At 42.1% G+C, this 14,695-nt stretch overlaps 1 protein-coding gene across 2 annotated transcripts in view; it reads right to left on the bottom strand.

The window, feature by feature from the left end:
- Positions 1–1,917, bottom strand: part of LOC110531265 (pleiomorphic adenoma gene-like 2) — a 51,362-nt gene extending 49,445 nt beyond the window's left edge. For both annotated transcript variants that reach the window (XM_036988888.1, XM_036988889.1), the window contains exon 1: positions 1,665–1,917. The gene's annotated coding sequence lies outside the window, so the exon portion shown is untranslated. The remainder of the gene's footprint in view (positions 1–1,664) is intronic.
- Between the last annotated feature and the right edge of the window lie 12,778 nt (positions 1,918–14,695).

The raw sequence follows: 14,695 nt of genomic DNA on the forward strand, positions 1-14,695 counted from the left end.
GTCTACTTTACGCCAAGTAGCCATACGTTCACACTGAAAGCATAGCCTGTACGTAGTCGAAACATTCAATAAGTAGTTAGCAATAGCATTGATAGCCGAGTAGGCTATAATAGTCTAGTGACGTAAAACGAAATGATTGAAACTACTAAAAGTCATTCGCAGCCTCCCAACACGCCAATACGTCATAGGAGTTTTGACATGTCGCTCAATGTTTCAGGCTCCGTTCTGGGGCAATAATGGGAGTAGCGTTGCATTGTGGGTTTGGTACAATTGATGATGATTAATTATACAGCCGTATCTGCACACACAACAAGTCCTCTGTTACAATGTAGGCCTAAATGCACGTACTATTAGGCTACGATGTGGATCATTGACATCACTATCGCCATTGGAAGTCTTCTTTTTGCGTGTATAATGTAGGTTACATCATAACATGAAAATAAGCTAAACACTGCTAAATACAAAATGAGGCCCATTGCCTAAAATATTATTAAAGATAATATTTGAGATCAGCCAGTGCAGACAACAGAATCACATGTTGCTTCTCAGAATCTGTTTTCTTAGAGCCAGAAGTTGTTTGACAAAACAGTTTGAAACGAAATTACAAAGTTCAACAACATCAACAACAAAGGTGTATCAGTGCGGCAGGGTAGCCTAGTGGGTAGTGTTGGACTAGTAACCGGAAGGTTGCAAGTTCAAATCCCCGAGCTGACAAGGTACAAATCTGTCGTTCTGCCCCTGAACAGGCAGTTAACCCACTGTTCATATGCCGTCATTGAAAATAAGAATTTGTTCTTAACTGACTTGCCTAGTAAAGGTAAAGGTAAAATAAATTTAAAAAATGGAAATGATCCCCCCCGCATCAATAACATGACCTTGCCCCCTTCTAAGGGCTTGCTATAGTGTTATTTAGCCATTACGACACACACACACAAGGAGACGCAAAAGTAGCATAGCCCCTCAATCCGCCCGAAACGTTCAATCAGCGACAACCACATGACACAAGCCATTACAGTATGGATGAACTGTCGAAAGAAAACACTCACACCACTTCTATGGTGTGCTGATTTTGAACGCCTGAAAATCAAGCAACAACGTCCATGAATTAGGATATTGTGCATGTAAACATTGAATGTCACATGTGTAGTTGGCAGACCTACTTAAAAAATCGGAGTAGTTTACTATTTCAAATACAACAGGGACGTCCCTTCTTCTATCTCCCTCGCTCTTCTGCAGTAGCATGTTCACCATGATAAATATTCGGAAATGATTTAAAATGCTGCAATTTGTAGAAAAATCGCACCGAACATCAATCATCATTGCCAAAGCCATCATTAACACAATGCATAATGTTTACAACTTCAATTATTTAAATGTATGACACATTTATCGACAAAAATTGCAGCGAAGAAACGATCCCGTAATTAAGATTTAAATAGCCCGATGCTGACATACTTCTACAAAATAAGATAAATTAAACCGTGTCCGATTGCAGAACTACAACAGATCACTGATAATTGACATGTCGTGAACATCAATCTATCGATACTCATTGAAGAAAGTTGCTGTAATAATCTAAATCTTTTTTTTTTTTTTTTAAACATGCACACATCAGAACGTGCAGCTACATTATGAGATCTGACAAAAAACGAGCAGTTACCCACCAAAAAGTTTCCAGCGCCGCATTAGTCGATGTCTCACGGAACCCCGGTAACATTCCATCACCGACTATTCGCAAACATACGGTGGGAGAGACTCCACGCCACCTTTCACGGTCTTTCTTCCCTCGATCTGTTGTTTGATTTAAAAAAATAATAATCTAAAATGTTCTATAATGTGTCTATATTCGGGGCCTGACTGTGTCTCTGTCTCGCTCTCAGGCTGCAGCGAGTTATGGGGCGCGAGCATTGTGGGAATGTGACGTCAGGCCACTTTCACCAACTTTTTTCTACTAGGGACATGCAGTTTACTCTGTCGTGCTAGACTGACGTTTTCACAGTACTGGTTATGGCAATATATAACTGATTCGACTGCAGCCTACCCTCTCAGTATACACAACTAACGGAGATATTTAAACTTTAGACAGATTTAATATAACAATAAATAAGAAGGGTAAACAAAGTAAGATAAATAAACATTTATATTACAATTTCACATATACAATCATTATAGTCTATATATATTTCTGATCAACAGATCTTTATATTTGAAGAATATTAATGTTATTTTCGATATACATTTTATTATATCCTATTGATTTGGCATTGTTTGTTGCTGAAAATGATAATCGAGGCATATTTATTGAATAAAATGTTTATTTATGTCAAAACGGCAATCTCATGTATTTGTACAATATTGCTTAATCAACACTTTTACATTGATTATATTGAGAGGTAACTGTATAGGCCTATGAGATAGCCTATGTTTAACTGATAACCTGTGCTTTGCAAGTAATCCCACTCATTACGTTATTCATATTGGTTTGTTTATTCGTTTATGTTTGGGTTTTATAATACTGAACGAATATTTTAGAAATATATAGAGAGTTTCAAGTTTGTGTAATTATTCATAATTCATGTCATTTTATAGGTAACTCTTCGACATATAATTTTCATGTGGCCAATAGATGTTTTAAATGGTAATGTAAGCTTACTAAAATGTTTAAAACTATGGAATTATTAATTATTAATTAACTGTGCATGCACACCATAAAACATTCTACTAAATTGAGTAGCTAAATTATGAAAGCTGTTTCTACATATGAACACATCTATTACTCTCCATTTTAGGGGGACTTAAATTCAACTGTTACAAAATATCACCACACAGAGGTCCTGATAGTACAACAAATTCAGCTCTTCACACAAACGCCACCAGCTCTGGAATGCGGAGCGTGGGTCCCACGTCCGAATGCGATGCTCTGGTGGTCCCATTTCACCTTGTGTTTTTTTGGGCGAAAGAATTACTTCCAGGGCGTATCAACCCGTTTCCTCGTCACCCCAACCCCCTCCCCATCCCTTCCATACGCTTCCAAACCGCGGATGGAAGTGTTTGTGTATGAGAAAGAGTAGGGGGTGGGGAGCAAGAGTCTTAAATAAGCCTTTCGGCGTATTCAATGGAGTGGAGTGGGGTGGGGGGGGGGGGGGGGGGGGGGGGGGGGGGGGGGACACGTTTTGTTGGTATCATACTAAGGAAATACATCCGAACCATATTAGCCGGCCTGTTGCAACATTGTTCACTGATATGGATAGTAAGATAATATATTGGAATGTTTTGTAACAAAGACCAATGGAAAGTATCATGAAAACTATTCATCATTTGGACTGATAAAAACCTCAGGTAAGGCCAATTGGACATGGAACGGTATGGGGTTATTTTGAGAAATAGGCTCGTGTTGAAGAGTAGTGTTGATAGGTCTCATAATTGTTATTCACATTTTTGAAGTGACACACGTTTTGTTGGTATCATACTAAGGAAATACATCCGAACCATATTAGCCGGCCTGTTGCAACATTGTTCACTGATATGGATAGTAAGATAATATATTGGAATGTTTTGTAACAAAGACCAATGGAAAGTATCATGAAAACTATTCATCATTTGGACTGATAAAAACCTCAGGTAAGGCCAATTGGACATGGAACGGTATGGGGTTATTTTGAGAAATAGGCTCGTGTTGAAGAGTAGTGTTGATAGGTCTCATAATTGTTATTCACATTTTTGAAGTAAATATTTGTTAAACATCTTTAAATAACTTTGACTAATCTTTGAATATTTCTGAACTTTAAAAAACTAAAACGTGTAGTTTGTAGTCATGAACCACACTGGTGGCTGATATAGGTAAGTGCAAAGCACAATGAATAGTCTGCTGTAAACTAATTCATAATTCATGCAAATATACATGTGTTTGGATGAAGTATTTAAATAATATACAGAAAAGTGTTTTTGCAACAATTAGCTCATACTTATTTCCTACTCGTACCCAGTGATCGCCTATTCTAAATCATCTTTCAACAAGTAGAAAGTCAATAGTGTCACACAATCAGTCACACCTTCTCATGTCTTTATAGAATTGATGTTTTACCGAGGTGAATATTTTGAAGGACGATTAAATTAAGAAATAAGATCTGTGGCTGGATATCTAGTTCTCCAGGGAATGTAGTGTTTACAGTACTATTATTATTTATATGTTCATGTGGCCTGAAATATTGGGATTTTTAACCCAGAAAAGTTTGGATCCAGCTTCAACTGTTTGGATACAATTTGTAGTTAAATGTTTTCAGGAAAATGGAAACATGGGATGTACCTTAAACTATTTATGATTCCCTGTCATTCAGGGAATTTATTCAACTGCAATATCATAAGGGCATGATTACTTTGATTAGCATAAAATCAACGTTTCAATTATTTATTGAGTTTTTCTTCATTTGAGAGGTTCCCCATGATCATTTTGGATTTTATTTGATAATCAGACACGTTTAGGTCATTAATGAGTCTTATAAAATGTTTAAAATGGGGTTTACTAACTTCAACATGATGGATTAGTGTAAAGTGAGATTATATTATGGATTAGTATAAAGTGAGATTATATTCTGTTTCAGTTTAAAGTGAGATTATATTATGGATTAGTTTAAAAGTGAGATTATATTCTGGATTAGTTTAAAGTGAGATTATATTATGGATTAGTTTTAAAGTGAGATTATATTATGGATTAGTTTAAAGTGAGATTATATTATGGATTAGTTTTAAAGTGAGATTATATTATGGATTAGTTTAAAGTGAGATTATATTATGGATTAGTATAAAGTGAGATTATATTATGGATTAGTATAAAGTGAGATTATATTATGGATTAGTATAAAGTGAGATTATATTATGGATTAGTATAAAGTGAGATTATATTATGGATTAGTTTAAAGTGAGATTATATTATGGATTAGTATAAAGTGAGATTATATTCTGGATTAGTTTAAAGTGAGATTATATTATGGATTAGTTTAAAGTGAGATTATATTCTGTTTCAGTTTAAAGTGAGATTATATTCTGTTTCAGTGTAAAGTGAGATTATATTATGGATTAGTTTAAAGTGAGATTATATTATGGATTAGTTTTAAAGTGAGATTATATTATGGATTAGTTTTAAAGTGAGATTATATTATGGATTAGTTTAAAGTGAGATTATATTATGGATTAGTTTTAAAGTGAGATTATATTATGGATTAGTTTAAAGTGAGATTATATTATGGGTTAGTTTAAAGTGAGATTATATTATGGATTAGTTTAAAGTGAGATTATATTATGGATTAGTTTAAAGTGAGATTATATTATGGATTAGTTTAAAAGTGAGATTATATTCTGGATTAGTTTAAAGTGAGATTATATTATGGATTAGTTTTAAAGTGAGATTATATTCTGGATTAGTTTAAAGTGAGATTATATTATGGATTAGTTTTAAAGTGAGATTATATTATGGATTAGTTTTAAAGTGAGATTATATTATGGATTAGTATAAAGTGAGATTATATTATGGGTTAGTTTAAAGTGAGATTATATTATGAATTAGTATAAAGTGAGATTATATTATGGATTAGTTTAAAGTGAGATTATAGTGTGGATTAGTTTAAAGTGGGATTATATTCTGGATTAGTTTAAAGTGAGATTATATTATGGATTAGTTTAAAGTGAGATTATATTATGGGTTAGTTTAAAGTGAGATTATATTTTGGATTAATTTAAAGTGAGATTATATTATGGATTAATTTAAAGTGAGATTATAGTGTGGATGAAGAAATTCACAACCTACCATTAGCCATTTAAACCTTATAAAGGTAATGGAATGGTATATAAAATCACATCAAGACAGATTTTTTTATTTTATTACAAAACTATTCTAATTAAAACAAATAAACGTCTCGTAAACAAATAAATGTCTCGTAAACAAATAAATGATAGGAGGTTGAAATCCGCAACTGTTCGGAAAACATGTGGAAGGGTCCCCCATTCCACAAAATCGTTTTATCCTAAACATTTGTTTCAGGAACATAGACATATATGAATATAGATATTAATATGTCCGTAAAGGGCTTCAACATTTCATACAGTCTGATACCTGTAGTTAGAAAAAGGACAATACAAATCTAACCCCTCAGCACAACTTTTAGATTTTGATAAACTGTGAGACTGACATGTTCTGGTGATGGGTGATGAGTGAGGACAGGGAACGTGTCACTCACAACACACTCTCATTTTGTCCTTGAAGGGGGAACCCTCTGAAAAAAAAAGTTCCTTTAACAGGTTCTATGTGGAACCAAAAGGGGTTTTATTTGGAACCCAAAAGGGTTCTATCTGGAGTTGAAAACGGTTCAATCTGGACCTGAAAAGGGTTCTAATCTGGACATGAAAAGGGTTCTATCAGGAACTGAAAAGGGTTCTGTCTGGAGCTGAAGAGGGTTCTGCCTGGACATGAAAAGGGTTCTATCTGGACATGAAAAGGGTTCTATCAGGAACTGAAAAGGGTTCTGCCTGGACATGAAAAGGGTTCTATCTGGAGCTGAAGAGGGTTCTGCCTGGACATGAAAAGGGTTCTATCTGGACATGAAAAGGGTTCTATCAGGAACTGAAAAGGGTTCTGCCTGGACATGAAAAGGGTTCTATCTGGAACTGAAGAGGGTTCTAATCTGGACATGAAAATGGTTCTTATCTGGACATGAAAAGGGTTCTATCTGGAGCTGAAGAGGGTTCTAATCTGGACATGAATAGGGTTCTCTCTGGACATGAAAAGGGTTCTATCTGGAGCTGAAGAGGGTTCTATCTGGACATGAAAAGGGTTCTATCTGGACATGAAAAGGGTTCTATCTGGACATGAAAATGGTTCTATCTGGAGCTGAAGAGGGTTCTATCTGGACATGAAAAGGGTGCAGCTTATTTTCAGGGGTTTTCCTACAGGTACAAATGTTGTCACATACCACTCTTTTCTTTCTAAGAGTGTAGACAGAAACAAGTAGTTTATGTCTGTGTATCACAGGAGGTTGGTGGCACACCTTAATTGGGGAGGACGGGCTGGTGGTAATGGCTGGAGCAGAGTGAGTGGAATGGTATGAAATACGACAAACTTATGGTTCCCATGTGTTTGATGCCATTCCATTTGCTCCTTTCCATCCATTATTATGAGCCGTCCTCCCCTCAGCAGCCTCCTGTGGTCTGCATCAAACATCTGCTGCAGCTGCTGTTGTGTTATATAAAGATCCCCACATCACTTAGTGAAAATGTTTGTGCTACTTTCCCCTTCAAAAATCTAAAGACCGAATAGAAAGTGTAGCCTACAAGAATTCACGAGAGAGTGTGGGTAAGGAGGAAGAGGGAAACGATTTCCCAGCAGAATGGTCTACATTCATTATCCAACTGTTTATTTATTTGGATTACTGTGTGGTTGGGCCACATTCAGGTTGATTGCAGTTGCGGCCTGTCATTTAGAGTTGTAGATCGATTTTAAAGTACCCTATGGAACGCCACATAGTGCCTGCCATGGTAGCTAGCTCCTCTTCCTCCCTCCTTTCTCCATTCCAAAACTGCTCATACAAACCACCATGAACAACAAGAGTAGAGTGAGTTTCAAAGCCAGGCAGACACTCCCCAGTTTAAGCTCAGTCTCAACCCAGTTTAAGCCCAGTCTAACCCAGTCTCAGCCCAGTTTAAGCCCAGTCTCAACCCAGTCTCAGCCCAGTTTAAGCCCAGTCTCAACCCAGTCTCAGCCCAGTTTAAGCCCAGTCTCAATCCAGGCTCAGCCCAGTTTAAGCCCCGTCTCAATCCAGTCTCAGCCCAGTTTAAGCCCAGTCTCAATCCAGTCTCAGCCCAGTTTAAGCCCAGTCTCAATCCAGTCTCAGCCCAGTTTAAGCCCAGTCTCAATCCAGTCTCAGCCCAGTTTAAACCCAGTCTCAATCCAGTCTCAGCCCAGTTTAAGCCCAGTCTCATACCAGTCTCAGGCCAGTTTAAGCCCAGTCTCAGCCCAGTTTAAGCCCAGTCTCAACCCAGTCTCAGCCCAGTTTAAGCCCAGTCTCAATCCAGTCTCTGCCCAGTTTCAGCCCGGTTTATGCCCAGTCTCAACCCAGTCTCAGCCCAGTTTAAGCCCAGTCTCAACCCAGTTTCAGCCCAGTTTATGCCCAGTCTCAACCCAGTCTCAGCCCAGTTTAAGCCCAGTCTCTGCCCAGTTTAAGACCAGTTTATGCCCAGTCTCAACCCAGTCTCAGCCCAGTCTCAGTCCAGTTTAAGCCCAGTCTCAACCCAGTCTCAGTCCAGTTTCAGCCTATACCACAATTAAAACTCTGATTCAAGTTGGGGGCTGGGATGCCAGCAGTTTAGGCTTTCAAATGCAATGATGACACGAAAGAAGAAAGGGACTTGCCTAAATAAACCCGATAGAGTCTGTTTATGGATAAGAAGCCATGCAGTATTCTAATTCCAAACTGGTTCTATTGTCATCCCATTTGACCTCTTCCTCACCTTCTACTTTGAGTTCCTTCTACCCACTCCCCCTGCCAACTCAGATTAAAAAGCCAGAAAACCAGGCATCATTGAATCAGAACCACCTTTTTTTCACCAAGCACATTTACACATGCCCAGAATTTGCCACAGTGAGAAGGTGCTGCCAGCAATAGACAATACAAACAGAATACAGACAGTCCACATATACACCATACCATATAGGCTGATTACAGAGAGGATATACAATTTACAGAGGAGCTATAGCTATATAAGCAGAGGGAGGGATGCTGCCGTGGTGAATATATACAATGGATACACCTCTCCAACCCTGTTCTGAGAGCTACCCTCCTGTAGGTTCTCTCTCCAACCCTATTCCTAAGAGCTACCCTCCTGTAGGTTCTCTCTCCAACCCTGTTCCTGAGAGCTACCCTCCTGTAGGTTCTGTCTCCAACCCTGTTCCTGAGAGCTACCCTCCTGTAGGTTCTGTCTCCAAACCTGTTCCTGAGAGCTACCTTCCTGTAGGTTCTGTCTCCAACCCTGTTCCTGAGAGCTACCCTCCTGTAGGTTCTGTCTCCAACCCTGTTCCTGAGAGTTACCCTCCTGTAGGTTCTCTCTCCAACCCTGTTCCTAAGAGCTACCCTCCTGTAGATTTCTCTTCAAATGCAGTTGTAACTAACCAGATGAATCTTTTCAACCAGCTAGTTATTAGAATCAGGTGCGCTAGATTGGGATCGGAGTGAAAATCTACAGGACGGTAGCTCTCCAGGAACAGGGTTGGAGAGCACTGGCATCAACAGTGTTTTGTGGAGGTGTACATCACTGAAGGTTGGTGGCACATTAATTGACGAGAACGGACGAGAACGGACTCATGGCAATGACTGGAGCAGAATCAGTGGAATGGGATCTCTAAAATATGGGGTGTCCAGAGTGGGCAGGGTGTCCAGAGTGGGCAAGGTGTCCAGAGTGGGCAAGGTGTCCAGAGTGGGCAAGGTGTCCAGAGTGGGCAGGGTGTCCAGAGTGGGCAGGGTGTCCAGAGTGGGCAGGGTGTCCAGAGTGGGCAAGGTGTCTAGAGTGGGCAGGGTGTCCAGAGTGGGCAGGGTGTCTAGAGTGGGCAGGGTGTCCAGAGTGGGCAGGGTGTCCAGAGTGGGCAGGGTGTCCAGAGTGGGCAGGGTGTCCAGAGTGGGCAGAGTGAGCTGGGTGTCCAGAGTGGGCAAGGTGTCCAGAGTGGGCAGGGTGTCCAGAGTGGGCAGGGTGTCCAGAGTGGGCAGGGTGTCCAGAGTGGGAAGGGTGAGCTGGGTGTCCAGAGTGGGCAAGGTGTCCAGAGTGGGCAGGGTGTCCAGAGTGGGCAGGGTGTCCAGAGTGGGCAGGGTGTCCAGAGTGGGAAGGGTGTCCAGAGTGGGCAGAGTGGGCTGGGTGTCCAGAGTGGGCAGAGTGGGCTGGGTGTCCAGAGTGGGCAGGGTGTCTAGAGTGGGCAAGGTGCCCAGAGTGGGCAAGGTATCCAGAGTGGGCTGGGTGTCCAGAGTGTCCAGAGTGGGCAGGGTCTCCAGAGTGGGCAAGGTGTCCAGAGTGGGCTGGGTGTCCAGAGTGGGCAAGGTGCCCAGAGTGGGCAAGGTATCCAGAGTGGGCTGGGTGTCCAGAGTGGGCAAGGTGCCCAGAGTGGGCAAGGTATCCAGAGTGGGCTGGGTGTCCAGAGTGTCCAGAGTGGGCAGGGTGTCCAGAGTGGGCAAGGTGTCCAGAGTGGGCTGGGTGTCCAGAGTGGGTAGGGTGTCCAGAGTGGGCAAGGTGTCCAGAGTGGGCAGGGTGTCCAGAGTGGGCAAGGTGTCTAGAGTGGGCAGGGTGTCCAGAGTGGGCAGGGTGTCCAGAGTGGGCAGGGTGTCCAGAGTGGGCAGAGTGGGCAGGGTGTCCAGAGTGGGCAGGGTGTCCAGAGTGGGCACGGTGTCCAGAGTGGGCAGGGTGTCTAGAGTGGGCAGAGTGTCCAGAGTGGGCAGGGTGTCCAGAATGGGCAGGGTATCCAGAGTGGGCAGGGTGTCCAGAGTGGGCAGGGTGTCCAGGGTGGGCAAGGTGTCCAGGGTGGGCTGGGTGTCCAGAGTGGGAAGGGTGAGCTGGGTGTCCAGAGTGGGCAAGGTGTCCAGAGTGGGCAGGGTGTCCAGAGTGGGCAGGGTGTCCAGAGTGGGCAGGGTGTCCAGAGTGGGAAGGGTGTCCAGAGTGGGCAGAGTGGGCTGGGTGTCCAGAGTGGGCAGAGTGGGCTGGGTGTCCAGAGTGGGCAGGGTGTCTAGAGTGGGCAAGGTGCCCAGAGTGGGCAAGGTATCCAGAGTGGGCTGGGTGTCCAGAGTGTCCAGAGTGGGCAGGGTGTCCAGAGTGGGCAAGGTGTCCAGAGTGGGCTGGGTGTCCAGAGTGGGCAAGGTGCCCAGAGTGGGCAAGGTATCCAGAGTGGGCTGGGTGTCCAGAGTGGGCAAGGTGCCCAGAGTGGGCAAGGTATCCAGAGTGGGCTGGGTGTCCAGAGTGTCCAGAGTGGGCAGGGTGTCCAGAGTGGGCAAGGTGTCCAGAGTGGGCTGGGTGTCCAGAGTGGGTAGGGTGTCCAGAGTGGGCAAGGTGTCCAGAGTGGGCAGGGTGTCCAGAGTGGGCAAGGTGTCTAGAGTGGGCAGGGTGTCCAGAGTGGGCAGGGTGTCCAGAGTGGGCAGGGTGTCCAGAGTGGGCAGGGTGTCCAGAGTGGGCAGAGTGGGCAGGGTGTCCAGAGTGGGCAGGGTGTCCAGAGTGGGCACGGTGTCCAGAGTGGGCAGGGTGTCTAGAGTGGGCAGAGTGTCCAGAGTGGGCAGGGTGTCCAGAATGGGCAGGGTATCCAGAGTGGGCAGGGTGTCCAGAGTGGGCAGGGTGTCCAGGGTGGGCAAGGTGTCCAGGGTGGGCTGGGTGTCCAGAGTGGGCAGGGGTTGGCGATGATCTTACCTGCTTCCTTGTTCTGGAGGTGTGCAGGTCCTTGATGGAGGGCAGGTTACAGACGATAAACTACAACTGGACGATTTGTTCACATCTGGAGAGTATTTCCTCACCACTAGGATACTCAGAAATCCCTTCTTCCAGGCACAGATTATAGAGTTTGTATGTGTTTGGTTTAAAACAGATGGCTGGTTAATGCTACCAGAGGCTGGCGATAAACAACTTAGATGCAAAACCACCCAACAGAGCCATCACAGCCTGCCAGCGCCAGAGATGTTGGGAGGGATACTGTGAGAGGGGAAGCTCCGTTCATCTGCTAATTGCCCTGATTATTCTATCCCACAGTTTGAGTAACTGTCTTCCCATCCCTGCTTATGCTAGTCGGGATGGGAGAAATGTATTTCCACAGCTCATATTAGTATGTTTGATTTCTATGTTTTGGTAAGACATTTCACTTGATCGTCTAGGAGAGAGATGTGGTTGTAGAATTCTAGTGCTTGATAATCATGTTTATGATCATGTACAGGAAGATAATGTACACTACGCTATGTACAGGAAGATAATGTACACTGCACCATGTAGAGTAAGATAATGTACACTGTGTCATGTACAGTAAGATAATGTACACAACGCCATGTACAATAAGATAATGTACACTGTGTCATGTACAGTAAGATAATGTACACAACGTCATGTACAATAAGATAATTTACACGGCACCATATACAGGAAGATAATGTACACGACGCTATGTACAAGAAGATAATGTACACGACGGCATGTACAGTAAGATAATGTACACGACGTCATGTACAGGAAGATAATGTACATGCCGTCATGTACAGGAAGATAATGTACACTGCACCATGCAGAGTAAGATAATGTACACTGTGTCATGTACATAAAGATAATGTACACTGTGTCATGTACAGTAAGATAATGTACACTGTGCCATGTACAGGAAGATAATGTACACTGTGTCATGTACAGGAAGATAATGTACACTGTGTCATGTACAGTAAGATATTGTACACTGTGCCATGTACAGGAAGATAATGTACACTGTGTCATGTACAGGAAGATAATGTACACTGTGTCATGTACATGAAGATAATGTACACTGTGTCCTGTACAGGAAGATAATGTACACTGCACCATGCAGAGTAAGATAATGTACACTGTGTCATGTACAGTAAGATAATGTACACTGTGTCATGTACAGGAAGATAATGTACACTGTGTCATGTACAAGAAGATAATGTACACTGCACCATGCAGAGTAAGATAATGTACACTGTGTCATGTACATAAAGATAATGTACACTGTGTCATGTACAGGAAGATAATGTACACTGTGTCATGTACAGTAAGATGATGTACACTGTCTCATGTACAGTAAGATATTGTACACTGTGTCATGTACAGGAAGATAATGTACACTGTGTCATGTACAGTAAGATAATGTACACTGTCTCATGTACAGTAAGATATTGTACACTGTGCCATGTACAGGAAGATCATGTACACTGTGTCATGTACAGTAAGATAATGTACACTGTGTCATGTACAGGAAGATAATGTACACTGTGTCATGTACAGTAAGATATTGTACACTGTGCCATGTACAGGAAGATAATGTACACTGTGTCATGTACAGTAAGATATTGTACACTGTGTCATGTACAATAAGATAATGTACACTGTGTCATGTACAGTAAGATAATGTACACTGTGTCATGTACAGGAAGTATTAAGACATAGTGTTACACTTTTAGAGTGATATTGATGCAGTTTCTTTTCCCCTTCAACCTTCTCTCCCATCCCTCCACCAATCAACACATTAGAATCAGCTTCGTGTTTAGACAATGGTTTTCCATTGGCAGAATGACAGCATGTTGGCTCACTTGGCTGTGATTTTATAGGGAACATGTCAGTCCCAAAAATCACTTTAAGTCAAGTCTTAATAATATACAACATACACACAACTTAGGTTAAAAAGCTATAAATACCAGCAGTGGAACGCCAGCAACTTTGCTTTGCGTACGGATTTAGCCTTCCCTCCAAACACAGCTCCTTTGAGTAACACTACCCAATACAACAGAGACACATAAACATAGCAAGCCGCTAAAGGAAGACCCATTTGAAATGATAACAGTCCAGCTACAGGTCTCTCCACAGAACCTCTTGGTCACACTCAGGAGAGGTGGTGAAATGACCTACTCAGTCACTTTTAGGAGTGACTGTTAAATGGACCTAGCAGTGGACAAGCAGATAGAGGAGAGGGACAACCTGGTCAACTGTCTGTGTTCTACAGGGACACTGTCTCAAATAGCTCCCTATACCCTTTATAGTGTCTGTAGGGATCTGGTAAAAAGTAGTGCGCTGGATATGGAATAGGGTGCCATTTGGGACACTACATAGGGAATAGGGTGTCATTTGGGACCTGTCTCAGACAGTCTGGACCTGTTTTACCCAACGGTCTCTTCTGGCATTTCATGTACATTTTATTTCCTGGTTAACCGATATACATTTATAATCATATTTTTCTAACCACTCAATGTTGACCAATTTAGTTCTCTCACAGACAGTGTGTGAAAGTAATGACATTTTACCATTACAGTACTATATTAAAGATGATGGCAGCCATCAACCAGTCAGTCATGTTCTGTGGAGACTTCCTGAAGCTTGTGTTGCTACTGCCGAGCATCATCAACGTTAGGTGCGTTTCAGCACGTTTTAAAAGCTACCGTATTAAGCCTGAGATGCAGTCCTCTCTTGATACGTGTGACTATAACGGCTTTAATTTCCTAACCCAAGACGGCGTGTCCCGAATGGCACCCTATGATCCCTAAGCACTGCACTACTTTGGGCCGGGACCCATGGGGCTATGGTCAAGCGTAGTGCACTATATGAGGGAATAGGGTGCGATATGTGAGACTTATATGTTGTTTACAGCACATGTATTCATTACTCTGTCTGCTTGTCTGATGTTTTCTATGTGAGCTTGCTGTTTCCTATACGTTTCAATAGGTGCTATTCGAAACACAGCCTTTCTGCTATTGTAAATGAATGCAAATGGCCCGAATAGGAGAGCTTCAATGGAAATGTACAAATTCTGATTTAATTTTCTAATCCCGTGGATGGTTTTTTGATACTCAAGGATGTTCCATGTATTGTGTGCTGCCATCATATGGTCTTTTCATTCAAACTCAGGATACACATGTTCATAACTGACCTTGTTTATTTATATATATATAAAACATTGGATTATTCAACTCTT

The sequence above is a fragment of the Oncorhynchus mykiss genome, chromosome 9 (assembly GCF_013265735.2).
Source record: "Oncorhynchus mykiss isolate Arlee chromosome 9, USDA_OmykA_1.1, whole genome shotgun sequence".
Classification (NCBI taxonomy): Eukaryota; Metazoa; Chordata; class Actinopteri; order Salmoniformes; family Salmonidae; genus Oncorhynchus; species Oncorhynchus mykiss.